We start from the raw sequence: 27,926 nt of genomic DNA on the forward strand, positions 1-27,926 counted from the left end.
GAGGATGAGTTGGGGTTGTTCAGCCTGGAGAAGATAAGGCTCTGGGGAGACATTATTGTGTCCTTTCAGTACTTTTTAAAGCCTATCAGAAAGACGGGGACAGACTATTTAGCAGGTCCTGCTGCACTAGGGCAAGGGCTAATGGTTTTAAACTAAAGGAGGGGAGATTCAGGCTAGACAGGAGGAAGGAATTTTTACAGTGCACTGGAACAATTTCCTATAGAGGTGGTAGATATCCCATCCCTGGAGACATCCCAGGCCAGGCTGAATGGGGCTCTAAGCAACCTAATCTAGTTGAAGAAGTCCCTGGTCATGACAAGGGAGTTGGACTACATGACCTTTGAAGGTCCTTGCCAATCGAAACTATTCTATGGTTCTATGATTTGTCAAGAAGTCTCGAAGCTCTCTTCATAAAGCAGGAATGCAGGCTTTCATCTTAAAGAAGTGCTGAGATGCCGGCAATCAGGGAGCAATGATAGTATGCCTTAGCCTTAAGTGTTGTAAAGGAACATCCTGCTCTGTGCAAGCATTCAGCTAAGCCAGGGAGCCAGGAACATGTGCTGACCAGCATGATCTATTTGACTTGTCAAGTTTGACAGCAAATATAATCTCTTGTGAAGCATGCTGAAGGCTGCCAGTCAACACCTTTGGGCTGTCTCGCGGACAGCTTTCTGTTAAACGGTGCTGGTATAAAATAATAGAAATCCTTCAGAACAACAAATAGCAGTGGGAGTCACAACATGCCCATGGTCCAAAACTCAGAAGCATGACAAGTGCTGAAGGGCCTTGTAAGGGTGTTGTGAAAGGCTATGATCTATATGTTTGGTCTGATCACATCTGAGGCAACTGACAGAGTGAGCCATGCACACGTTATCATTTTTTGTTAACTGTTTTTTTTACATTGACCTGTTCTTTCCCATCTGCAAAATCCTTAGAAATCAAACAGTAGCAACCACTATAGTTATCAGGAATGTTCCAGTTGTTCAGCTTATATACTAGAACTACTGAGGGACAAAGGTGCTTCACTCAGATGGGATGCAGAGAACTATGTTTTCATTGCCCCATTCAGATACAGACTTCATACATGCCCTAGACCAACACAACCACTTTGGAAAGCGGGACTACACTCATCTTCAAAGCCAGAATAGTAATACTTCTGCGGGGGTACTACAGCCATAACGATCTGATGTACATGCAGAACAACTTAAGCTCTAAGATAAGGGGATCACACCTTAAAGCAAATGGCAAGGCAGCACGTCCATCCACGTCCAAATGAATGACAACACAATTCATTTAGCAGCTCTACAGCGGTGTCATTTGCCCATGTTTTCCTCACATATTTCTTTGCCCTACATTATCTGCTGACAAGCACGCAGCTGAAAAAACAGCCTAGATGCAGCAAATGTAAGAGAACCTCTCTGAAAAGCTGAAGGGATACAACACAGCAACATCATGACAAACATTCAAATATCTGTTACGCTCCCTCTTTCTCATTTCCTGTGCCAAGTAGTAGCAAGAGCACAATTAAGCAAATCTTTGGATGTGTCATTGTCATGGCCACTTGGAGCCTACACACACGAAGTATTCTTATTCTCTCCCTACTACTACTGAGCTTTCTACATAAACAACGCACCATGTGTGTATGTCAGATTTCAGAAGGATAACACTGACAAGAACAAACAATGAAAACTTTGAATCTTTACAAGTATATGAAGGTTTTCCACATGCTAATGTTTGCCTCAGCAGCCGAAAGGGAGCAATCTTTACATGGTAATGAACTGTTCCTCTCCTTCAAAATCAGGCATGCAAGTTGAATGTTCATCTCACAAACTTTTTCCTCAGGAAAATGTCTATAACTGAATCAGTAAAAAATTCTGAATTTAGGACAAAATTATTTTTTATCACTTACTCTGTAACACAGCACAGCACCACAGTGCCTTATGCAAATCTGTTTCTCTCCTCAAGTAAATTGGCACAGAACACTTGGCCAAGTTGCAATGTACAAAAGTGAGACCTGCTGAATGTGAAGAAGTAACTGCATACTAGCTTCCCATCTTCGGAGCAGAAAACAGATGTGGGCATGCAGGCTGCAGGAAAGTATCATTCACCAGAATCATCAGCACACCCTTTACTACACATAGGGCTTGAATTTCTAAGTTGTCGAGGAACTGTTTCTGTTAACAGGTGTTCTGACATCAGTATAACTTACCAACAGGGCTGTTCTTGTCATTACCAAGTACATAAGAAAAAAGCAATCTATTTTTGCAGAACAGTTGCAAAGATGAAAAGCCTGCTCTTGAAGCCTTGCAGCTGTATATCATTAGATTCTGCAATACGGTGGTCATATTTCTACAGCTCCCAAATTGGAACGATAGAAATTTTTCAAAAATCTGTCAAAATATTTTTTCTTAATGCTTTTTCATGCATCTCTTCGGTCATCTTTCAAACAGCTCTACCACATTGCACTGTAAAAACAGAACTAAGATATGAACCCAGTCCTGCAACTCTTACTTACTTGTATGATTCCTCAAACTACTTTGCTATAGAAACTGGATCTCTTGGGCTCCAAACTACATCTGCTTTCCTAGATTCCCCCTCTGTTTTGTCCTCATACATTGCCCCAGTTATTGCTCACTCCTGTTGTTCCTTAGGTGTCCTTCAAATAGGAAAAAATACATATTTATATAAAGAACACATGTAAATGATCATGTATATATGTGTATTGGTATTAAATTCTGTATACACTTTTATCAATATCAAGAACTGAATCCTTGCAGCTGACTGCATTTTATCTTAAATATCATCAGTATATGTTATGTGTCAATAATCCTGATACTCAATCTCCTCTAAAGACACAGGAATGTGGATTTTTTCTGTGTTCAGTTTCACAGGAGATAAATACTTAGTATGTTAGGCCCTCTTCCCATTAGCAGTTATCATCAGTCCACGTTGTGAGAGCATAGTTAGCTTTAAAAGTGCTCTAGCCACAATGATTGTGTGAAATTGCCTTTTGCTGATTAGGGAAGGAATTAAATGCATTGCACAATCAGTTAACTCTTACACATAATTTCACTCTCATAATTAATTTCTATTTGTTTTGGACTTTGCTTTTTCATAACATTACAAAAAAAAAAAAAAAAAAAAAACCACACCAAAAAAAAAAAAAACCACCACCACAACCCTAAAACTTTAGATACAACTTTCACCAGAACAGGAATCCTACAAAATAGGTTTATATGCAGATGGCTTGAATACAGCCTGTATAAAACCAAAAGAAAAGTATTTTGTAGGAGAGAAATATCAGTTAGTCACAGGACATAGAAATAGATACATATATTCATCTGGTCATTGCCAAGTGCATACAGAACTTTATAAAATTATTGTGTCTTTGCACACAAATGGGTATGTATATGGAAATGACAGTGCTTTTTAAACACCTGACTTTTACTTTCAGATGTGCATTTCATAGTTAGAGGTGACACAATATGAGCTTGGCCAAGCAATAATATTGGTCCACACAACTTTTACTACCTTTGAACTAGCAAACAGATCAGCAGAGTCCTTCACCTTCTACTAATTTACTGTAGCAAGTACTTCCCCTCTCCTATTCTGCTACACTTATGATCAGAACTTGCTCTCAGTTGTTAATAACCCTTTTTTTCCTAAAAAAGGGAAAAAAAAAAAAACCAGAAGCAATGAGTTTTTTGTACTTGCAAATCCCCCATGTTTCCAAACAACATATTTCTAAAACATACGGTGTATACACAGTAAAAAGAAACAGATAGTGCTGACAAATATTTCTTGAACTCCTGAACATTAAAATGAGATTTAATGCAGTGTCAGTCCATTGTAAGAGAATGTAGAAGAAAATAAATCATGTCAGACTTTTAAAATATTTTAAATCTATGTTTTGTATTGCGTGTTGAAACCTTACCGGTTTTCATAATCTATGGATTTTCAGAATTGCTAGGCAACTGAAGAGAAAATACTCAAGTGGCAGGCCAGTTTCTTTGGAAAGGCTCTTTCCTCGGTACACAAATCAAAAAGCTGCTATTGCTGATAAGAGGTAGCCTGATCTATCAAACCTCCTAGAGAGCAAAGCCAGGTTTCTCCCTTCCCCCTTCCATCCAGAAGTTTAAAACCGTTTGATCTCAAAGCTGTGAAGATGTTTACTACTTTTCCCAGGCAGCCTATTTCTCCCCTCAACTCTTTCACAGGCCATAAGTGAAGGGTTGCATATGGCCAACTACTGCCCCAGAAGCTGTCCAGTGAGGCTGAGATGTGGGACTCCGGCTACCTTCTGAAGCTCTCCTGCTCCCAACCGCATCTGCTCTCTTATAGTCTCCATGCTGCTCATGTCCTCACCTGTTGACTCAGTTCTCACTTGCTCCTGTTTCTCCTTAGGTGTCATTACCTCCTTTCCTGTTCTTTATCACTACGACTCTCAGGCTCTGAGACCCCAATTTTACAGGTGACTTCTGAAGGTGTAAGGAGGCGACAGTGGGATATTCTTATCTACAATCCCTCTATCACACTCTCTCCCTTATCTCATGCCTGGCTAATGGGGATGTTCCTCAGCAGATTCCCTGGCACTAGTACATCACCTGCTGATAGGAAAATATGACTTGGAGTACAGGTTTCAGTATGAGTGAGGTCATTGCTTGTTAAGGATATTTTTCCTAGTTTCAGTGACAATGGCAGTGTCAAAGTCCAAAATTTAAGAGTGACAAATGTCTCCTGATTTTGAGACTAGTTGTCTTTCACTTCATGTACACATACACTTTTGCCTTTTTTCATAGGCTAAAACAAGAGTTTTTGAAACAGGCTTCTGTGGCTGATGGGAGAAAACTTCCATTGATTCCACTGCTACTCCAAAAAAAGTTTGCAAATACATGGACAGAGAAAAAATCAACACCCCTGCAATTAGCAAAAGAAATGTAGACACTCTTTGTGGCAATAAAAAGTTAGCTGTTTGGGTATCATTAGAACTAACGTCAACTGAAACCATCCTGCTGGAACTATGGTTAAAGAAATACTACCTGCTCAGCACCTTTCATCCTAAGAAATGTCGATACTTTCATACTACCAACACAAATGAAAATATAATGCCAAGACTATAACTGTCACCGCTGTTGGATGATGCTCTATGGAAAGAAAGAGCATCAAACATTTAACAATACATAGAAACTTCATTGCTGTGCTTGAGGTAAAGAAAAATTCAGTAAAGAATAACCTAGAAAAACAGCAACTCCTCATACTGGAACTTAAGTAAAACACAAGGACTGACCCCTTATTTTCAGACTCTGAAATGCTTTGAAGTACTAAAAATATCATTTTCTTGACCGAATGAAGCTTTCTGAACTTCTTATCATCTCAGCTCTTACCACTAGGAAAAGGAACCAAACATTTTAGATGTGATTGCTCAAACATAGCTGCCTGTATATATATTTAGAACCGTGAAAAACCAAATGGTCTAAATTCTACGAAAAGGCTGGGGTTTTTTGTTTTGGTTTGGGTTTTGTTGTTGCTGGCTTTTTCGGGTTTTTTTGGTTGGATTGTTTTGATTTTAGTCTAACAATCTAGCAATTGGGACAAAAGTGTCTTTCAATTTAGAACTCTAAATGTGAAGCTGTGGTTCTCAGAACTATCGAAAATATACTACTGCCACTGAAGTAAAAACCTGGTTTACAGGGTAATGGGGCAGGGGGTGGTGTGTCACATGACAGTAAGTTATCAAACTTGGCTTCTTGTCACTTCAGAGTGAACTAAACGCATCATGCATCTTTAAAGCAAAGCAAATTCAGAAAAGTAGGTGGGGGGAGAAACCAAGCTCCACAGTTCTTTTCTCATGACATGTCTTAAAAGAATGTTTTTATTTCAGCAGAGAAGATGGTTCTATTCTCAAAAAAAAATTACTTCCAACCCCTGTGTTATCAGTACCATCAATATACAGCACTCACTGGGTACAATCACCTTAAGAAGAAACCCTATTTTAATTTGCTATGTTAATGAAGATTTGTCAGAAGATCATGCCTTTTCTATACAAGCTTGCATTACGTATTAATGATGTGATATTTAAATGAAATTGTAATACGAAAAAAAAAAATCTGACCGCTACCCTCCAGAATACCTTTGAGATCTCTCTTCCAAAATGCTGGTAGAGCCTTTATGGCATTCTAAATCATGTCATTTAATGTCATCACTTTACGTGGTTTGGTTCTGTTCTATTGCAATCTTTAAGAGCAGTCAGGGGATAGAATTGCCTTGAGTATATCCAGACTTGTTTCTACATCAGTGCTGCAAAGGACAGTCACTTGTTATTGATATTACACATTTCTTTGCTAAATTATAACAGAATAATCAGAACAGAATTGCTGACATTAAGACAGGAGAGTCATTATACAGAAATTCAACTTCCTAGGAAGTTGTCTAGAAGAGTTTTGCTGCTTCAATGGAAATAAGTATTGCTGATTTTTAGAGGTGCCTTAATCCAGATAAATAACTAGCCAGAACATTCCATTAATTGTAACACAAAGCCACAAATGAAATACCTGTTTAAAAATAATGGACTTTATTTCACTGACTGGATAACATTTTACCTAACAGTATATTCACACAGATTGTGTGAGTCATCTACTTGACTCCCAGTAATTAGCACAGTAATTATTGCAACAGAAAGCCTTACTGGTAGATATTAATAAAACAAAGTACATACAGAGTATATATGCAAGATTAAAGCCTATATCCTTTTAGCTGTGAGGTTTATGCTTTATTTCAAACAATGGTGTAACAGTCCTGTTCCAACACCCTTTCTCCCTACACGAATCTGTTATTTGGTTCAGATTCTTGCAGGAAAACACGGACTGCACAACAGACTGCCCAAAAACTTAATATGCAAGGTTCAGTCTGATGCATAAGAGTTTTTTTTTTTTCTGAAAAAAAAAAAGAGAATAACGCATGCGCATGCACATACACCAATGAGAATCTTCTCAAGAAGCTACCATAAAATCTTTTATTCCAACATTTACCTAAAAATCACAGTACACATGAGCTTTTCTCAATCTGGAGCTCAAAATAGGCTGCAATCATGCAATCAGTCCATGCTTTACTACTTTTGGGATCACATAATTGGATTCTTTGGGGATCCCATTATGGAAACAGGATCATACATGCAAATTAAAGACAGAGAGTCACATTGTTTGGTTTAGAAAAAAAAAAAAAAATATGAATCTAGAACTCAGAATTAACTACACACTTCCATGTATAAATAATAAATAAACAACTCAGATAAAATTCTGACAACAATAATGGCCACGTCCATGCCATTCTTTCAAACCTGCTTGAGACTAGACTCCAGAAAGTATATTTATATAATAAAATATTAGTTCAAGTAACTCAGATCCATGCAAACATATCTAGCTGAAAAACCACCATTGAAAATATCCCAGAAATGGATGGTTTTAAAGGGATAAACAGAATTAAAAGACCTAATAAAAAGCCAACAAGGTAGGAAGATTTTAACCAGTTCTATTGGTTAGATGCTAGTTCAGTATCTGCAGCACAACAATCTTTACTTGCAAGTGAAGCAAACTGCAGAGGAGATGAGTTTTATTCTAAGACTTTACTGATAAGCTATTTCAAATTTGAAGGTAATGCTGTGTGCCAGCTTGGCTCTGCTTTTTTAATTAATGATATTGACAAGTAAAACTGTTCCTACCTGTGCAACTTCAGAGGCAGTTTTCTCAACTTTCATTTTAGTGATGGCTTAGGAGACTGGCCAAGATGTAGTTCATGGTAGAAGTCAGCCACCTCTAAAAATGGTAATGGCAAGTGCAAATACTGAGTTTAAAAGGAACAAACTTCACAAACAGCTTTGTAGTCTGAGCCCAAACTTTGATTTATGCTCTCCATCTCACTGGTTTTAGTCTTATCAGAATTCAGTTTGTAGGGCCTGGCACATATGCATTATTGTATATTGGCACTGGAGGTGGTTTTTGATAGAGATGAGGATACGTGAGAATATGGGAAAAAGGATTAATGACAGCTTAGAATCAAGAGTCTTAAAGAATTAGATAAGGAAATGTTTATAAAAATTTGGATATTTTATAAAATCAGTTTCAACCCAAGTCAAGTTCAAAAGCAAAAAATACAGTTCAAAGTAACAAAGTTTTTAAAATCTGAACACTGCAATTTATTAAGTGTTTAAATCAAAAAGAAGTAAAGAAATATTTTTACTTTTCCAATTAATTCCAATAAGTTTTTAAAAAGCTCATGGAGAAAATCTTGCAAAACACAAAGGTTATTCCTACCCTACTAAATATAACAGGCCAAGGAGTCCTCTTGCCTTAGGAACCAAACAGCTCAGCAGAGCTCAGTTTATACTTACATGGCTGCACTGTTCTCCACTCAAAATATTGCACAATAGCCATAGCCCAGATCCCTCTGGAAATAGCCCTCACAAGAACTGTGCCCAGGCAGCAGCTGGAAGAGTGCTGGTTGGCAGGAATCAAATGCTGTAGGTATGAACAGTATAAATGCTGACCCTCAAAGGCCATTCTTTTCTTTACCAGTGAAGGTATAATTAAAGATTCTTCTTACTATTCAGTATTAATGCAAGACTCCAAATAATGCTAATACAAGCAATGTAATGAGTTAAGAATAATGTTCGTTACTAGCATATTCGCCTACATTTTTTCTTGAAGTTACTTGATGTTTAAATAAAATATACCAAATCACATTTTACTAGTTTTATTAGATGTTCTTTTGGAACAGCAAAAATCCAGATTATGATCTATTTTAATTTTTAAATGTACTTATTTCACGGATAGTCTTTTAATCTTTTTTGCTTTTAATCAGTCATTCTGTAATATCATATCCAGCTTGAATTCATCAATTCATAATTAGCACAGAATAAACTCTTCATGACTGAACAGAATTTCAATGAAAATGAAGATTTCCTTCAGTGGGAGAGATTTTAAGAATCAGCAGTGAACTCGGACATTCAGCATTGCATTATTTCTGACAGTCTTCTGCATTAAGCCTAGAACACTGCCATAGGTGAAGCAGTCACTTAATTTCGGAATTAAGTGGACACAGGAAAAAGGGACAAGAGCAAAGGTGACAAACCAAAAGCTTCCAAACTCTTCATAATACCAAAATTTTGTCCAATAACATGCTTTTGCCATCCTCTGTTAAGATGACTTTGATGCCTCGTTACTGAGCATTCACATTTAAATTGGCAGTGGAGGAAACGAATAAAAAGTAAACCAGTGGTGGACAAGCTAAAATATTTTCTTTTTTTTTTTTTTCCCATGAAGAGTAGTCATTTGAAAACACTAAGCAGCATCAGCGACAATAATTTTTAGTGTGTCACAACAAGGTAAATATGTTACTAACTTTACAGTTCTTTGAGTAATACATGAGACATGTTGAAGTAGCTTTTGGTTCATTTGGTATTATCCTCATTATGGTTTTAGATGACACAGGGGATCAATATTTCTGAACATTATACTACTACTGAACAGACAGAAGGACATATTGTTTATTTGGCTGCCTAGTGATCTCTGACACAGGAGCCTATCAAATATATTATGGTATGAAAATCAGTGCCAACTAAAAGGACTCCTAATGGCACATCATGATGTGGTTACTCAAGAGCTGATTATTCAGGAAAAATCAAAATATTAAACCTAGCAAATACAATTTAATCTGAGGCTGGCTCTATATCAATCTCTGCTTTTTTTAACCTTGCAAGCCTGCTTGTCACTGACTTTAAATATTCATTTTATGAGTTCATGCAGTATTCCCCAGAATCTACTTGATTTCAGTTGTCAACATTTAAAGCCTTTGGCCAAAATTTTCCATTTAAGCAAATACAACAGCTAGGCAGGAGATGGAACTACATTACTTTCCCACAGCTAGTTATATTCTAGCCCAGTGTGTCCATTATCATCCAGAAGCTTTTACAAGCACCATTACCCTAGACCCTTTGAAAACTGTCTGTAATACAAGGTTAAATCTCTCAACTGCATTAAATCTCAATTCAAACCACCTCATTGTTATTACATATGCATGGCTATTACTGACAGTCATTTGTGCATCTACAGTTAAAATGAAGTTGTGGTTTTATAAGAAATATCAGCTGCACAAATTTGAGCTGAGTCCAAAAATGTCTGCTGGGATCACGTGGATTCCTCTATCCAGTCAGGAGTAGCCACAAGAATTTATTAAAATAAAAGAATGTTTTGCAAACATATGCTTTTCCCTATGGCCCCATCCATTGCAATCAAAACCACATTAACTCACAGTCTCAGACAGGGACAGTATTCTGAAGCCAGTTGAAAAGGAAATCATAGATGTACACAGGATAAATAGAAGACACAGGATGAAACAACCTAATCCATGCCATGAGGCCATCTGTATTGCAACACTTCACTTAATGTCAAGGTTTTCAACTGCATCTCTTGTGATGTTTGAGGATCTTTTAATACACTTATGATATATAATGGGCTGCATTTTGTGCATTCTAACAAATGCTACAAAGGCAAATTAAGGCTTCCCACATATAGAAAAAAGTGTAAAATGTAATTAGGACATCTGTCTTCAGAGTACAGAAACACGAGTGAGGAATCAATACAATGGACAGCATCTGTTTTGTTTCTCAGTTTGAAACTAATATCCTCCCAAGATAGGATCACAGAGAATCCTCTGAAAGGAGTAATAGATTGCTTCTGCTCCAGAGAATATGCTGAGGGATAAAAGCTTTCTAGATCAGGAAGAGGCACATAGAGTTTGAGGTGAGAGGAGACAGAAAATGCAACTGTGGATGGAAAAGCTTTCAGCTCAGTAAAGAGACTAAGACATTTCTGAGAGGAACAAGAAAGAGACACGCAACTAGGTCCTTCTTAGTGGATTACACACCAGAGTAGCACACGGGCTTCGTTTCAACACAAAAGACATCACAGGTAGGTCCAGACACAGGAAACAGGACAGAGTGAAAGTTATTTATAAACTTTTTTTTTTTGGTTTTTTTTACTTATTTTAAAGTTAACTATCAAATTTTACCTCCTAGTAGAACCTTCCTTAAAAGTTATTTTTAGAGTCATACCATTCAGGTTGGAAGGGCCACAGGTCTTTTCTGAGAATCCTCACCACAAGGAAAAATAGATCCACCCCAGATCAATTGTTAAATGTGGATTCTCCATCAGAAAAACAAAAAAAAAGAAAAACACAAACAAACAGGTGAGCATAAGATTCAGATGCTCTAACTCGATGCTTGATTTAGATGCACTAGCTTGAACTCTAACTTTATTTACCAAATAGTTCAAAGGAAAACTCCTATTTAAGAAATCATTATCACCTGGACTTAATGCAATGAAGTCAGTTTTCTTGTGAAAGCAATAAATACAGTTATTCAGTAAGGTTTCCTTATTCTTGGGGTAGGCCTATTTTCCTCCTTTTGTTACATCATACTGGAAATTTTTTATAACCTATTACCTATTGTGTCAATCACACATAATTTAAGCCTTCATGTTTCTGTCTGAGAATTCTTCATTTGGCCATGATTCTTACCAAAATAAACAGAGAGTGGGCAAGGATCCACTGTTGTTTCACTATAATTTTACGGTGTAGAAGTAGATGAATCAATACACTTTATAACTGCTTTATTTTACAGAACCTTTTGTTGGAACACATTTACAACTTTGATTTATTCTTTCAACAGTAAAAGCATGGTTTTGGAAAGGTTGAAGAAAACTGTTCAAGGGATTTTCAAATTAAAAGATGTGACTTAAAATGGTTTGCAAGATTACTCTTTCTACCCATACCTAAAAATCAATTGTTATGAAATTAATTGTTCATCAAATGTTTGAATGGATCTTCAAGCAGACATCAAGGGATGCAGAAGTATTTTAAGATAAAGGGCATTACTGCTCAATAAATAGCAGAAGTTCATGTTGCATACTAGAAAAAAAACACACACACACACAAATAACAAACAAACAAAACAAACCCCAACAAACAAAACCCAAAAACCTCATAAATAAGATGTGGGGGCAGGTTTTCCCTGAGTGTGTTTTTTGCTACAATTATATTCATTGATGTTCATCTACACTATTAAAAATAATATTTACGAGGGTTTGATTGCTGTTAGTCATTATGTGTTGAGAACAGAAAAAATAAACAGCAATAGAAATGCACAGAAGCAGTCTTCACTCCCATTCTTTTGTCAACGCAGTGACAGCTAACCAGGTGCAAAAACCTCCTTGAAAATTATTGCATCTGCAAGTCCTGGAATTACAGCAGGAGTTTTTGCTAGAGTGATAGCCTTTCAAAACAAAGATTTTAGATGATTGGTCTGTCATGTTGCTTACTTTAGACAGGCAAGTAACCGAGCTGCCAAACAAGCTAGAATATACGGCCCTTGGGGGGCCGAGGGCAAGCTTCAGGTTTTATTAGTTTCTAAACAGGGTCATTACAAACAAGAACAGGAAGAAGAAAGAGAAAGAAACAAAAGAAAGAAAGGAAAGAAAGAGGGAAGGAGAGGGGAGGGAAAGGGAAAGGGAAAGGGAAAGGGAAAGGGAAAGGGAAAGGGAAAGGGAAAGGGAAAGGGAAAGGGAAAGGGAAAGGGAAAGGGAAAGGGGAAGGGGAAGGGGAAGGGGAAGGGGAAGGGGAAGGGGAAGGAAAGGAAAGGAAAGGAAAGGAAAGGAAAGGAAAGGAAAGGAAAGGAAAGGAAAGGAAAGGAAAGGAAAGGAAAGGAAAGGAAAGGAAAGGAAAGGAAAGGAAAGGAAAGGAAAGGAAAGGAAAGGGAGAGAGAGAAAGAAAACACCACTTTTGAGTATCTCAGCTATTGATTTGGTCAGCTTGGGAACCACTAGGAGTACTCAAAACTACACGGAGACAAGATTTGGGTTTTTTTTATTTTCTTCTGTACTGCTTCACAGAACAAATGCCCCTTCTCTCAGAGTTTTTATGGAGTAAGACAAAACACATGTTAAGGGTGGCAAAATGGATTTGTTTGTGACCAAAACAAACAAGCTGTCTCTGAAGTGCAGGAGTATCTTGCCTGTTTCTGAAGAGATCAGACAAGTTTTACAGATTTGATAATCATTTCCACAGGGCCTTCCCATCCGGTTTGCACAATCTTCTGTTCCTTTCCACTGCCAGGAAGATAATTCTGTGGATTCCAAGGGATCATTCCTTTTCTTCCTGTCACATACCTTAAGGACAGCAGAAGCAGAGCAGATGGGTTATTAATGGAGCACTAAGTAGAACAGTGGGAAGGTAAATGGAGCAGCAGCCAGCAAATGACCAAAAGCTGAGGGGAAAAAACTTGGTGAATCTCTTCTTTCCCTCCTTAGCACTGAACTACATGAAGGTGAACTGCAGAAGTACTCGATGTAGGAGCTGAAGAAGAGCCAGCTATTTAGATATGTTAAAGATTGCTGAGATCAAGGACATCAATAAATTCTAAGTATATTTTAAAATTTATTGTAGGATGGTCAGGAAGCAAAAAAAAATAATAATAATAATAATAATAATAATCAATCACCCACATCCTTACTTCACAGAGTCTCTATCACAATATATAGAGCCTCTTCTGTGTCTCTTTTCCCAAGGTTTGAACCAAAGATTATTTCAAAAACCTCATCAAAAAGTAGAAAAGAAATAACTTGCAACAAATAATACATCCAATTATCTTGCACAAAGACTTCATTTTATATATATGTATGTTTGAAGTAATTTTTAACAGAAATGAAAGAAGTATTAAAAAAAAATGTAGCTATGTGTGGGTATTTTCCCTCATTTAGCTGTAAAAATAGATTCAGACTTTTTGAAACTGATAGGTGGGTTTGGTATATTTTTATAACTGCCTCTGGACATTATGCCAAAGTTGAGGGGTTTAAAAATAAAATGCTTACAACTAAAACTTTAAAGTTCCTACACACAGTTGGTACTGAATTGTTTTTACACATCATTACGTATCTGAGCCTCTTTTGAAATTGTACTAGCAGAGGCAACTGCTACCTGTCTGATACCTTTCTTCCTTCTCTTCTTCCAGTTTCAAAGATCAAAAACACATATAAAATTTTACAGGTGCTCCTATTGTTAGCTTTTGCTCTATATGTGCAGGGAATAGCATTGAAATGTGTAAAGTTCAACTAACATATCACTGTTCAATGCAAGACCATATAGGATGAGACGTTTTAATTTTAATAAATATTTCACTATTTTAAGAATTACTTCACTCACACACTCCTTTTTTTTTTATAGTCCAATGCTCACAAGAATGAAGATGCACATAGAGAAATAGTAGTCCATATAAGATGAAAACAGAGATTAAGGAACATCAACAGTCACTGAATTCTTACTATGTCTTCTGAGTCTCCCATAGGCTGGGCCGCTCATAGACTGGCAGCATGCTGTTTTTTGGGTGTAATGTTTATACAGTTTACGACTTGAAAGTGACTGCAAATTTTTAAACCTGTGGCACCTTTATGACTCATTAAAAAGCACGTATTCACCCTTTGTATCTTCTTTGCCACCTATAGCCTGTCCTTTGGTTTAGGCTTTATTTTCTTTCCCTAAATGGGATGTTGCTGAGAAATTGCATGCAGATGTGCTATGATTTTATTGAAATACTGATCTAAATGCCATCAACACATGTAATTCTTTTATCTCTTCTTTCACCATTTCCTCTGATGCTTTCACAACCAAACATTCCTAATCAAATTTTCTTTATACCAACAGTAACATTTCTGTTGCATATTTCTCTTACCCTTTCATCTGAACCTCGGTCTAATCACATCACGTAATGTTTGCTTTGATCATATGACTCTACCGAGAATCAATGTCATTCTTTCCAAACTGAAGCCTTGAAGCAAAGATTAAAGTCTGCCACACCCAGAGCAAACACAAGCTATGCAGAGACTTTCATTTCCTCAAAATGATACTAAACCTAACTAGTTCTCAACAAAAGCACCTCTTTCAAGATCAGGAAAGCACTCACAGTAAGTTTGTGAATGATACTAAATGGAGGGAAATATACAGTCCATGTTTAATCAGGGCATTTGTATGAGTGTCCCCATGCAGTTGTAACTGGTTCCAGGAAGGGGAACTACAGAATTATTACCCTACAGTCTCAAATCTGGCTTCTAAACATCCTCTTATTCCTACATTGGTATTTTCTGTGAACACTGACTACTTGCCCATTTGGCTAAAATGACAAAAACCTTCATTACAAGAATCTAAAGTGTGTATTTTCCTAGCAGGGCAACAGTTACTCATAGAAAATAGATTTCAAACTCTAATAACCTTGTTTTTATCAGACAGCATCTCTGCTGTGTTTTGGAATTGTATTACCCTGAACTCTGGTTTAAGAGTAGCTTCAGGGGCTATTTCAATTTAGGCAACTCACACTAGTCCTAAGGGTAAAATTGTTTTCTCCTGTTTTTAAGCAACCAAATGAAGGGTCATTTAGTATATTTTCCTAGTCAGTGAGGGAAGATTATAATGCCAGAAGACGATTCATCCTTTTATATAGAAATACTCATGCAAGAGTTGCTGGATGCTGTTACAGAGGAAACCTAGGTGACTAGATCTTCTCAGATGGAAAACTTTAAACAATCACCTATTCTCTCGGTCTACCTGGAGTGAGAAAAAAGAAAGCTACTACTTGCCTGAATTGGTGTTGGGGCAGGAACGGGATACCATCTCTATCACCTACGAAAATCACTCCTATACCACAACATAGTCTCCGAAGAACCCATTATTGAGAATGTTCCATGTAGGTTTTGATATACATTAGTTTTCCCGTCTGTTTTAAGGAGTTAAATCTCATTTCAAACATGTGATAGTCATCTAAATCACTTCATACTATTTTTCAAAGTCATTATAGTCACATACCACTTTTACTCTAAGTCACCATTATTAAATAGAAGAAAGAGTTAAAAATCAGTAAATATTATTATTTTTTAATAAATGTGTGTTCACACATAGATCAAAGTCTTAACTACAGTATGTTTCAACATCCATCTACATACACCTACTTAACAACACAGATTTGTACATTCAGGAGCTGTATATCAATTTAACAAATATATCTAGCTTCTTAGCATTCATATGTATGCATATGTATATATGTCTACATACAATAGGTATTTTTTGAATGTGTTCCTTAATCCAGTGCTCCCAAAAGCTTATTTAAGGCTTAGTGAACTGCACATCCACAGGTACTATACTAAGAAGTAGATACAACTGGCACTGATAAGAGCAGTGTCAAAGGTATTTTTCCCATGGTGGCAAAAATTAAAATGTTAAGCAAACTCAATACAAAGTATGATGTGCCATCAACAGCCAATATATACTCTGTTGCCCCTGTTTTGCTTGTTCAATACAGCAAGATCTATTCCTTATTAGATACGTACACTGGGACTGTTTGATTGTTTGTGAAAAATTTTACTTGAATAACCACATAAAATTGTATGGAAAAGCATTTCTAAAAGGTAAGATCAAGAAAAATGTTACAATGCTTTAAGTTGTAGTTTTAAAGAAGAATTTAAGAATTATGAATTAAATGTCTACTTGCCACTGAAATTCACTGAAGTTGGGGACCTCTTTCCCACCCTTTGAAAACAACAAATGTGATGTGCCTATACAGGCACGCAGTTGTCAGAAAAACTGAGTAACAGCCTTCATAGAAGGGAAAACAACTGCTGTCTGCTTTTGAAATTGAGGTTCTTCAGCTAAAAAAAAGAAAAAAAAAAAAAAAGACAAAGTCAAGCCTTAAATCAGAATTCTTTCAAATTTTAGGTCTAACCCAAATGTCACTGTCTCTATGCTGCCTACATGTATTTGGCACATATTTACAGAATAGTTGGAAAAGTCTATCTGAAAACATACCAAAACCAGATTTGGTCTTAAAAAATCTTTAAGAATTCAAAAAGTTAGATTCATGTTTTCCGCTTTTATATTTTAATACAACTAAAAACTCATTTTCAAAATGACACCTGAGAACAGATGAAAGCAGAGGAAGATGGTCCTCATGCTCTCTTTTTTTTATTTTATCTGATATATGGGTGATTTTTCAGCTGTCGTTACTGTGTTGTGACTGTAAGGTTCTGTCAAGGGCTGCCATCCAACTGTCTGAACAAAGGTCACTCAGTGGCAGGGATTGGGAAGTATTAGAGAGCTTACCAAGAGGAAGAGATAATGACAAAATCCAGTCTTTTAAGCCCCCTGTCATACCCCTCCCACTCTATGCTATGAGGTTTTGGATTTTTTTAATCAACACTATGTTGTAAGTTTCACTGAAAATAAATTATATCTTTTGCTACATCTCATCATAATCTGATTCAACCTTTTGCATTTCAGCTACCAATGTACAGAACAGATTAAAAAATAAGCTAACACCAGTCTCTAAAATAATCTCTATACAGGCCACCTGATCCACAAATGTCTCTTATCCTCAGAATGTAAAATCAGGTCAATAGTGAATTATGTTTTAACCTATTGGCATTCCAACACACCTAATAACAAATGGAGTATCAAATCAGCCTACAACCTTATGTGTAAATCAGAAGTTAAAACAGCCTCTCACAGTGCTTTGCAACAAATATGCTTAATGGCTTCACAATAAGAACAAAGGTGAGACAAAAACAACTGGAGAGGTAAATGCTACATTACAAGCTCGAAACCTCCAGATTTCAGTGTGTTAGAAAAGAAACCACAGAAGCATTTGATAAGCTTCTTGGCTGAGTCAATAGAGTAATTAGTGTAGAAAATACTCAGGTCATGTGCAGTGAATTTTACATGGTTCCTACCTAGAATGTACTAGTTCTCTGATGTAAGGCTCTATAGTTATCATACTATTGACAAATACTACAGTTATTATGTTAGTAACAATTATTGCATATGGCTTGCTATACAGGCTATTACGGAGTTCAAGTATAATAAAAAAAAAATCCTGCATCTCGGCAATTTTCTTGGGAAGAACTGCTGAATCAATTTGGTGAAGATAACAATGAGCAGTAAACACAGAGTGCAGAGCTGAAGCCTTGAAAATTCCAGATTGGAGTCTGTAGCCCAACTGAAAAGATTCTCTGGCATATCAGGATGAGTCAGAGGTCCAGTACACATTCCACATCCAGCCACCAGCAAGAATACAATGCGCTTTTAGAAAATCAAAGTGTGAAAGACAGATATAGACCAAGCTTGACTGCTTCCATGATTTTCTTGAAAGACATTCTCAAGTCACTTCCTCACCAGAGTATGTGCCAGGTAGAGTTAAGCAGGCAAGGAAAACAGTTCTTCATCCATCTCACATCAAGTGTCATTTAAAAAGGATGTCAATTCACTCCAGAAACCATTTTAACCTAATATCAGCTTACTTCTATCAAAATGCCTTAATTGAAAACATACTCCTATCATATGGCAAAGCTAAGCACATATGAATGTTTTATTTATCAAAAACTCAGACCTTTAATACTTCAGTTATTCTTTTGCCATTTTAGAGTTCATGCTGCTTTTTCTGCACTTGTAATTGATTTCCTTGAGGTAATCATAAATTCCCCCAAATCACTTTTTCTTTCAAAATATTGAGATGTGTTCTCATTTGTAGCTATTCTGACATACATCTACAGTATAGGATCTCATGCCAGCTTATAATCAGTTAGATGAAAAATTAGGAGGGAAAAGTTCCTGTGAAGTATTTGCCTCTGCCAACTTCTATCTAATAAGGTATATAGAAAAATCCATAGCCTTAAGGATGCTAGAATTTTTCTTTTCTTCTATCTCCCATTCTTCAAACAAGGCTTCCCAAAAGCATCATTGAAAACTTATACCTTGGCGAGAATTTTCAGTTTCTCCTTGAGTAGTAATGCAATCACTTTGGGGTATACTTGATCTATGGTCTCTGGAGTAGTATTCCAATTAGGGACTCTGCATAGAGAAGAAAAATATGTCCTGAACGTTCAGCCACATACTTTAGTTATACTGTTTGTAACTCTTGTATTTCATTTCCATCAATAAATTAGCACTGATTTGGATAATATATATGTTCATAAAAGCTATATTTATTCATTTACAAAGACAAATATTCCAAGAAACTGCTTCCCAAATCGTTCTTAAGTATTGTGTGTAAAATTCAGCATTTACAAGTATGTACTGCATCAGCCCACAAGGTCTTGTTCCAATCATCCTCACTGGGAGAGTTCTAAAACTAGTTGATACAGTATAAACGGCAAATGTTGCCAGCTAACCTACCAGTTATGTTCATTTAGTTATTTAAATAATAAACTACCCTTATATAATGCACTGGGTGTTACTTAGTCTGCTGTCCAACATGAGATTCTCAGTGTGTTTCTGCCTAAAGTAGTCGGAGCCTCAACAACACATTTCTAAAGTCTCGTTCAAAGCAGAGCTCTACGGCTGACTCTGAAGGAAAGGAGGAACATGAAAGAAAATGTGGCAAGGTCAACTGAAGGACTAAAAATTACTTACCAAAACAATTGTAGTGTTGACAGTAGTTCAAGGGTAATTTTAACACAATTTGGAAAATGCACGAAAAGAAAGAGGAGAAAATGTGACTATTAAATAGAAAAGACAAAGGAGAACAGTAAGAACATGCCCAGGTCTAGTATTTTAAGATGTTACTGAATGTCAACAGTCACACTGAGAACAAAGCGCTTGTGTTTCAAGAGGAAGTGGAAGGATCACAAGCAAATGGTGCCTCTTTGGGCAGTGCCAAGTCAGCTTAGGTAGTGACAGCAGTAACTACCCAGGCTCTCCGACATGTTACTAGATTGCTGAAAGCTAAGAAAAATTCTAGATTAGAGATGCATGACCTTGTTCTAAAATGAAGCAAATTATTTAACCATGGACTCTTTTCCTGTTCTTAAGATCAATTACCTTTCACGCTGCAGCTAGCTCTCCCATTTATTATGTACATACAATTCTCACAGTAATTTTGTTTGGAAAAAAAAAAAAAAAAACAAAACAAATATATTCATGCAAATTACTTGAATCTTAGAGCTAACAGTTGTGTACAGATTATGTGATGTTAAATTATTTACATTGATATTTAAAATTGGCTGTTAAAGGGAAAAAAAAATAACTTCAGGCAGATCTTGACTTCCAGAGACTTGCTATACAGAGAATCAAATTTGCTCCTTTATGGCTACAAAAGTCTATAGTAAATTGTTGTGAGTTAAGAAAGACCATAGTTACTGATTCTTGGGTATTTACTTTAACTCTAAATTCCAAGAGAAAATACTAATTTATTTCTAGATTTCAGCAAAATAGGTGCCTTATTTTATGCAACAAGTCTGGTGACAGATTAATAGGAAAAGATATAATACTAAAAAAAATATTGAAAATAAATTGATACTGTCAAAACTGTGATTGTATTCTTAATCATATTTTTGCTTCCAGCAAGTTACAGTATACACATTAGCCTGTCACAAAATATTTAGCATGTACAGAGCCAGAAAGATATTAACACCTAGAGCTCAGCACTTACAAAGGTGAAAATTTGCTCTTTATAGTACATATCAAAATACCTAAAAATGGCATCAAAGTAATGGGAATCATTTGAAATGTTGTAGACAGCTGACTGTTGGGGTGGGGCAGGTTCGCAACACGGATATCAGTATCAGACTGTGCTAATCATCCTTTTTTTTTTTTTTCCATATCCAGTGGTACTGTGCAAACAGTGACAACAAACAAGGCTCTGCAGGGTGTATTCTGTCCATACACTAAGATACACACATGCCTACAGCTACCAAAGCATCCACACGTGTAAATAGTGAAGAGAAAGGTTAGTCTTGAATAGTCTTGGTTTAACTTTGTCATTTAGCACGTGATCTACAGCCCTTTGAGGAATGGTTCCTTTGAATTTTGAAGGCTTTACATTAAGCCATAACATAACAGGCACATGGTTTACATCACATTTTCAGACACCTTTTACAGGTGTACTAAAAATTGCCAGAACAGATGCACACGTTCTATTGCAGCTATGGAGCTAAATACACCACCAAATCAAAACTGTGTTAAAGTTGATATTAACTGGATACATTAAATAATACTAAGGTGTATTTTAGAGTATTAAGCTACATCTCTGTAAACAAGTGCTAAGTTTGCTGGATTCTAGATATATTAGCTGTGAAAACGTGTTGTTAATGTGTCTCTACAATGTTATGCTACCTGCCTCTGAAATTCTCCATGAAAGACTATTCTCTTCCTCTATGAATGTCAGTTCATGAGTTATGGCGAATAATTTTTAAAGCGTAGCATTTTTCCAACATGAAAAGTAACCATCTGCAAATGAAGCTGAACAAAGACCTAGCGAGTTTTTAGAGTTTCTGATACTCCATTAAGATCACGAGGGACATAAAAACAGTCTGACAAATACTAATGTTCCAAAAGGGACTGTGTTTAAATTGATTTTAAGTCAAAATAATAAATGGCTTTTTGAGTACATTCTACAAAAGCTTCTTGTGCATCTAAGAGTGCATTAGGTGCTCTTGGGTAGGAAATTGTACATTCTTTGAACATGAAAGAACTGAATCCCTTAAAGGTGGTTGGAATACATTATTACAACACTACGAACAAAATTATATATCTTTGTTGTAAGTGCTTTTCTCCTTAATGTTACAGTAATGCCAGGTTCTGTTCTGATGTTACAGAATTCATCTAGACAACAACAAAAGCAGAAGACGGGAAGGAAAGGACCAAATCCTGTACCATTCCAATTTCTCTCATCCAGAGAAGTTTTTGCTGTTTGTCTAGATTTTTATGATTCTTGTACAGTGCACTTTCTGAGCTTCTTATCTATATTAATGAATTAGTTCTCCCCAAATAGCTCTGAGACAGAAATGTAAACTGCCGCTTTACAGAGAATATGAATAATACTTCCTTCACCCCAAATCACACACCACCACTTTGGGCAACACTGAAAACAGAACCCACATTTAGATGTGCACATCTCATTTATGAAGTCCATTTTCCTTCCTGGTAAGGAAGGATGTGACAATAACTCATATAATAATGAGCACTTTCTATGCATTAAGTCCCAGTAATAGGAAAGGAACAGCCCCAAAAGGGATCAAACCCACACCCAGCCAGGCACTGACATCATCAAGAGAACTGGAAACAAACTCTCTGAACTTGCATCTATGATAATGGAAAAGCATTTACAAAATTACTACATTTATACCTTTTGCAGTGTAATTTGAACAGAAAAAAAATAAGGCATCTATACAGCAAGAAAGATATTTCACCTCCATTTGACATAGAGGATTAGTCCACAAGAAGGAAAGTAGAAGGAGGGGGCAACCATGTTTGCATGTCCCATCAAATCGAGCTTTCTGCTGTTGAAAAATCAGGAAATTACATGAGCCCAGAAGATGATGCATCCAGCAACTATGCCACTCACTTTCTAGGCTGGCTGGTATGCTTAAAATGTTTATCCTCTTCAATTTAAGAATTTCTAACAGGAACAAAACTGTTCAAGAATGAAAATCTGCTTGTATTATTAACTTTGTGAACTGCACCAATGCCTGCTTTTGAGAAATATCCTTTTAACCTTGAAAAGGATTGATGTCTTTATGCAGTGATGTATTGGGATATCTGCTCAGTAGTTATGAGCAATCACTTCACCTTGCAGGCTACAGCTATCAGTGAGATCTATGCAGTTGCAGGAACTAGTTAATCACTTCATAGTATGGGCATTGGCTCGATTTATAACCACATCTCTACTAGTGCAGTCAAATACGGTTTTAATGTTTGGGGAAATTGTGTCACAACTGTGACAAAATTAGAAGTTTCAAGAAAAAAAAAAATGAGGTTCATTTATGGAATTCTGGTGCCATATTAAATTTTGTTGTTTGCAGTTTTAATTGAAATAACACTTAAAACCCTCTATGACTCAGATGTGAAATGTCAGACTAACTTTCCATCCAGCAATGCCCCAAACTACTCAAAATGTCATTTTGAGTCCTTTTTAGAAGCTTCTGTCTTTTGTATGCAATCTAATAATCAGCTATTCAGGATAGAAAGAAGGTAGCTCAAAGAGTGTGTTGCAGTAAGAATATGGATGTCACTAGCAATGAAAAAAGCAATGGAAATGGTATTAGTGCTCTAAGAAGTCATGGAGTCATATATTTATAGCTTTTATTCAGAACATTAAATGTGTAGGTCCTCAAGTTTTTCAGCTAACAACCTGGCTTACAATTCTTACAAAATGAAAACCATTAATCAAAACAACAACAAAATCCAGAACCAAAACAAAACCAACTGCAAAATAACACTCCAACACCCACCTTACCCTTTCCGTAACTTCAACAGACATGGTTAAGCCAGTTCATGTTCTCTTCCTCAGATACTGATTTAGTAATTCCTTCCTCCTCTACTTATTCACTACAAAATGCAAGCTATGGATTGAGTTGCCTTTGCCCTCTCTTTTTAACCAATATTTATTCAGCAGCCTTGAAGCCTCCTGTCACACTTCAGGATGGGATGTCACATATTTAGACTTTCCTGGGCATATCTTCTTTTCCCACTTGGACATTCCTACTTCACATACTACCTTCAGACAACACGTCTGGTGCATCTGAGACATGACACCACCACTGTGCATCATGAAAATATGTATATGTACACGCTTCCAAACAAGAAATCTTGAAGAACAAGGTATCATTGTGGGGAATTAGGAATGGTCCAGTGTTTTTCTTGATGGAAAGCACCATATTTACAGAGCGGCATATTGCTCTTGATCTCAAAATAACACCAACAGATAACTGAGCCATTCTTATCAAATAATTCTCCAACTGAGTGAAGTTTGAGACAGTGAAGACTGTTTTGTAACCCTTTACCTTGCTGGTCTTCACAGAGGAGCACAGGTATAGATTGCACTGAAAGTTAAGGCTCCAAGTAACAGACAAGACAGGGTAAGTGGAAGGGCCAGGATGGAAAGAAATGATGAAACAAAACCAATTCATAGAATCATAGAATCATTTTTGGTTGGAAAGACCTTTAAGATCATTGAGTCCAACCATTAACCTAACACTGTCAAGTTCACCTCTAAACCATGTCCCTAAGAAGCTCATCTACACATCTTTTAAACACCTCCAGGGATGATAACTCAACCACTTCCCTGGGAAGTAACTCTCAAGAGCAGTCTGTGTCCATATGTGTGCGTTTGTCTGTCTCTACATTGTGTATGATCCTCTCTGTTGTGAAAAAGGTAATAACTCTGCAAGTCAAAGGAAGATCAGTCAGACAATAAGGGAAAGACAATTGCTTTTCCCTACTATAGATGGCACCATCAGTTTTAAGGAAAGTAATATTTTTGTTATTATCTCTGTAGAATCCAAACTTTTGTCTTACTCGCTGTATGGTCAGGAATTGCCTTAATGTCAGGGCTCAAAGAGTAGAAGCAAAGCTGTGGAGCTATTGAAAATACATGAGCCATCGACAGGGACTAAATGAATGTGTTCTATGTATAACACATGAGATTTGACAGATCTGTAGTATCTGCTGCTAAATGATTCACAGCCCTAAGAGAACTAAGCCAAAAACTTCAGGAATCTTTCAGAGAAATACTACTTTTGTCAGCCAAATCACAAGAATTTCTAAAACTTTCTAGAAGAAAATGAGCAGAATTACTCAAGACCAAACAATAGTAAGAGCAACATGCATCACACTTCAGGATCAGAGAGATAAAAAGAAATTAAGAGGTAAAACTTTAATTGTGATAGGTTTAAAATCACGTTTTCAGCAGTTAAACAGAAGACAATCATAAACATCAACAGAAAAATATAAATAAAAAAATCCATCCTTGTGGATCTTTGGGTATAGGCATAATAAAACTGAGATGACAACAGAACCAGAGCTGTTATTCTGTAACGATGAGAAACACAAAGTTATGTATGTTAAAACATCAATCAAAATGCCATAACTTAAAAACGTGTCACAGACAACGTTCCCCAGCAACTAGTTTTCTAATCCACTCTACTGAAAGAAGCTCCTCTGAGTGCAGCAATGCATAAGACATCTCCTAAATTCCTGGTTAGCATGACAGCTTTGTCATCACAGGCAATACTTGCTTGTACATAAGGACAAGGATTGTACATGCTTAAAGCACGTGGTTCTTCTGATATCTGCTCTGGAAGTGTTTTTGCAATCCCTTGCAGGGCAGAAATGATCACTAATAGATTTGCCAGAAAACAAACAAAAAACTATTTTGACTCCAGGTGTAAATACTATTAACTTACTGTAAAACAGAATATAAAAATTCAAGAGTTCCAGTTCATCTTGTGTTGAGAAATGGCATGGAAATATGTATGCCTTTGAAATCCCAGTTACCTTTCCTTCCTACATCACAAGCAGAAACCAAGCCTTAATTCTGCCTTGGATTTGATGCATTTATAGACATCATTTATATTTCTGAGAATCAGCTTCTCACTGTTTCAGCTATCCAAATATACAAGCCACTTCTCAGTGTAATCCTCCTGTTGCAATTCAACTGATAAATACACAGCTGCATTCAAACTTAAGGGACTTCCTTGGTAGACACTTGCTTGAAGACCTATGCAGACACCTCACAAAATTTCACTCATTGTAATCGAAGCAACTACTTCCGTCCATCTACGAATTTAAGTAAAACAGTTTAACAGTTTCATCAAAAAGGAGAAAATGAGGTAAGTAAAGAGAATAACAAGAATTAATTCCTAAAGTATAACTAAAGCCATACAATTTCAAAGTCTTTCCCTCTGGGGAAGCAACTGTTCAGCCAGCTGGTTGCTTTCCCTTGACTCCAGCAGCCACCATTCACGGTTTGAGGTTTAAGTCTTCCAGATTAGCAAGGTCTGATCTAGGCTGCACTCATCTGCTGGTGCGAATTGTCTCAGTTGGGTGCCCATTGGGCTGCAAGCCATGCCTCATGCTGCCGTTCCCATCAGCAGCTTCCACCAGCCCTGCCTGACATGCAAAGCTCCTCTAATTTTTTCTTTACCAACAACTGTTTTGCTGTTCGTGTTCTTAGAAACAGGTTTACTGTGTTAAGATACCGTCTTTCAGCTCACTGGAAATCTCAGCAACATCTTGTGTCTCATGTGGTCCAGAAGAGATCGACAGTTCCCTCTGTATCTCTTCTCTTTTGTCTAGACTGTTTACTTTGCATGTTTAGATGAATGGCCTACAATTTTTATTTTCTTTTTTATTAGAAATGCATCTTAAACATTGTTGGAAAGTAAAATGTGGGAAAGCAAGATGTGCGGTTCCAGCCACCTGGACGATAAAGGATGATCAATACTAACATAGGAAGACATAATACTAACATAATAATATATAAAGGGCCTTGGACAGATTACTTTGAAGTATGTTTCTCATAATTGCAAAAAGTTATAGCCCAGACTCGTGAGAATGGTATCTCGGGCCGGATAACCACCCCCAAGTGCATGGGATGTGTGAATGTCCTTGGGCCTGGTCTGTGAATGAGTGGAAAGACAAGTGAGACAAACATCACATGAGTTTAGTGTGTTTTTAATAACAGTTAGTGGAAAAACACCTTTTGTAAACATCTTAATCCAGGCCCGTACCTGTAAATCCTATAAACTGTCAATGGTAAATAAAGAAGGCAGCCTAGGTCAGCTCTCTGCTTGGCCAGGCTCTGTGCCTTTTTTCCAGAAGATCTCTGACTGCGGCCTGGTATGCATCATTTCTAATCATCGCAAAACATACCTCCACTTCTTGAGTGTGGAGAGTTTTTAAAAGAAAAAGGGCATAAAATGTATGTTATGAACAAGCCAGAGCTTGATGTGACTGAAGTGTAGGCCAGGGCCTACATGGAAGGTTATCTAAAGACACCAAAGAAGTAAACAGAAGCTGGACGCAGGAGGGGCGCTGTCGTCACTGCGCGTGAACAGGTCGTGGACAGTGCCCTGCAGCTAATCACCATAGTGGGGGGGGACATGTGACTGCAGAGAGTAACCAATCATAGCCTGCGTTTGTTGCGTGACCACTAAGTAAAGGGCATATCTGTGTTGTTAGAACGTGCACAGGGGGACGTTGATAATCACTGTGTTGTTAAAACGTTCATTAAAGGGCATAGGTGTTAAACTCACATTGAGCCCGAGTCTCTGTCCTCGCCGGTCCACACGTCGCACTCAAAGAGTCTTACCGTGCCAAATTCTACATTCTCCACACTTGAGCAATGCAATCGTGTTCCAGGTCTGTTTGTTAATCGTTTCTTAGTGTCTCCTCCTTTCCACCAGACACATGTCAACAAACTGCATCTTCCAGCACCACTCCCCTTCCAGATCCTAGGGATGGTCAAAGACAGGGATTTCACTTTTTGCTTCCTCAGCTTGGCTCCAAGTTTTCCCCTCATTGACCTTAAAACATTTATCCTTCTTGTTACCTGGGGCTTTCACATGAAGACCAATGCGCTGTAGAGCAAGCATCTGGTTCAACATTCCATACGCATTTGCACTCGCACCCAAATTCCTGAGTAAGTTTTCAAAAACAAAAAGATTTTTCTCATTAGCTGTGGACAGACTAATCCATGCCTGGCCCATACTGCATTTGGAAATATCCTCTTTCACCCATTAAGTCTGTGTTTTTCAAATTGGTCAAAATAAAAAAAGTTCTACAAAGGTGTTTTCAAGGCTTCAGATGACTGGTTAAAACAGTAACATCTGTTTCTATCATTAATATGTTTGTTCCTGCTTTACAGAGGTGGAGGGAAAAAAAGTAGATTTTTTAACATCCTGTTGCAAAAGGCAATCAAAAGTGAAAGATAAAGGAGCAATATTGCCACAAACAGTAAAAATATTCAGTATTGGTATAAAGTGTTGTTTTTCCATAATAAAATTCCAGCATTAGGAAAAAGCAACTATTTCTATGAACTTTTATATTTGTCATACAGCAGT

This window comes from Patagioenas fasciata, chromosome 2 (genome assembly GCF_037038585.1).
Source record: "Patagioenas fasciata isolate bPatFas1 chromosome 2, bPatFas1.hap1, whole genome shotgun sequence".
Lineage (NCBI taxonomy): Eukaryota > Metazoa > Chordata > Aves > Columbiformes > Columbidae > Patagioenas > Patagioenas fasciata.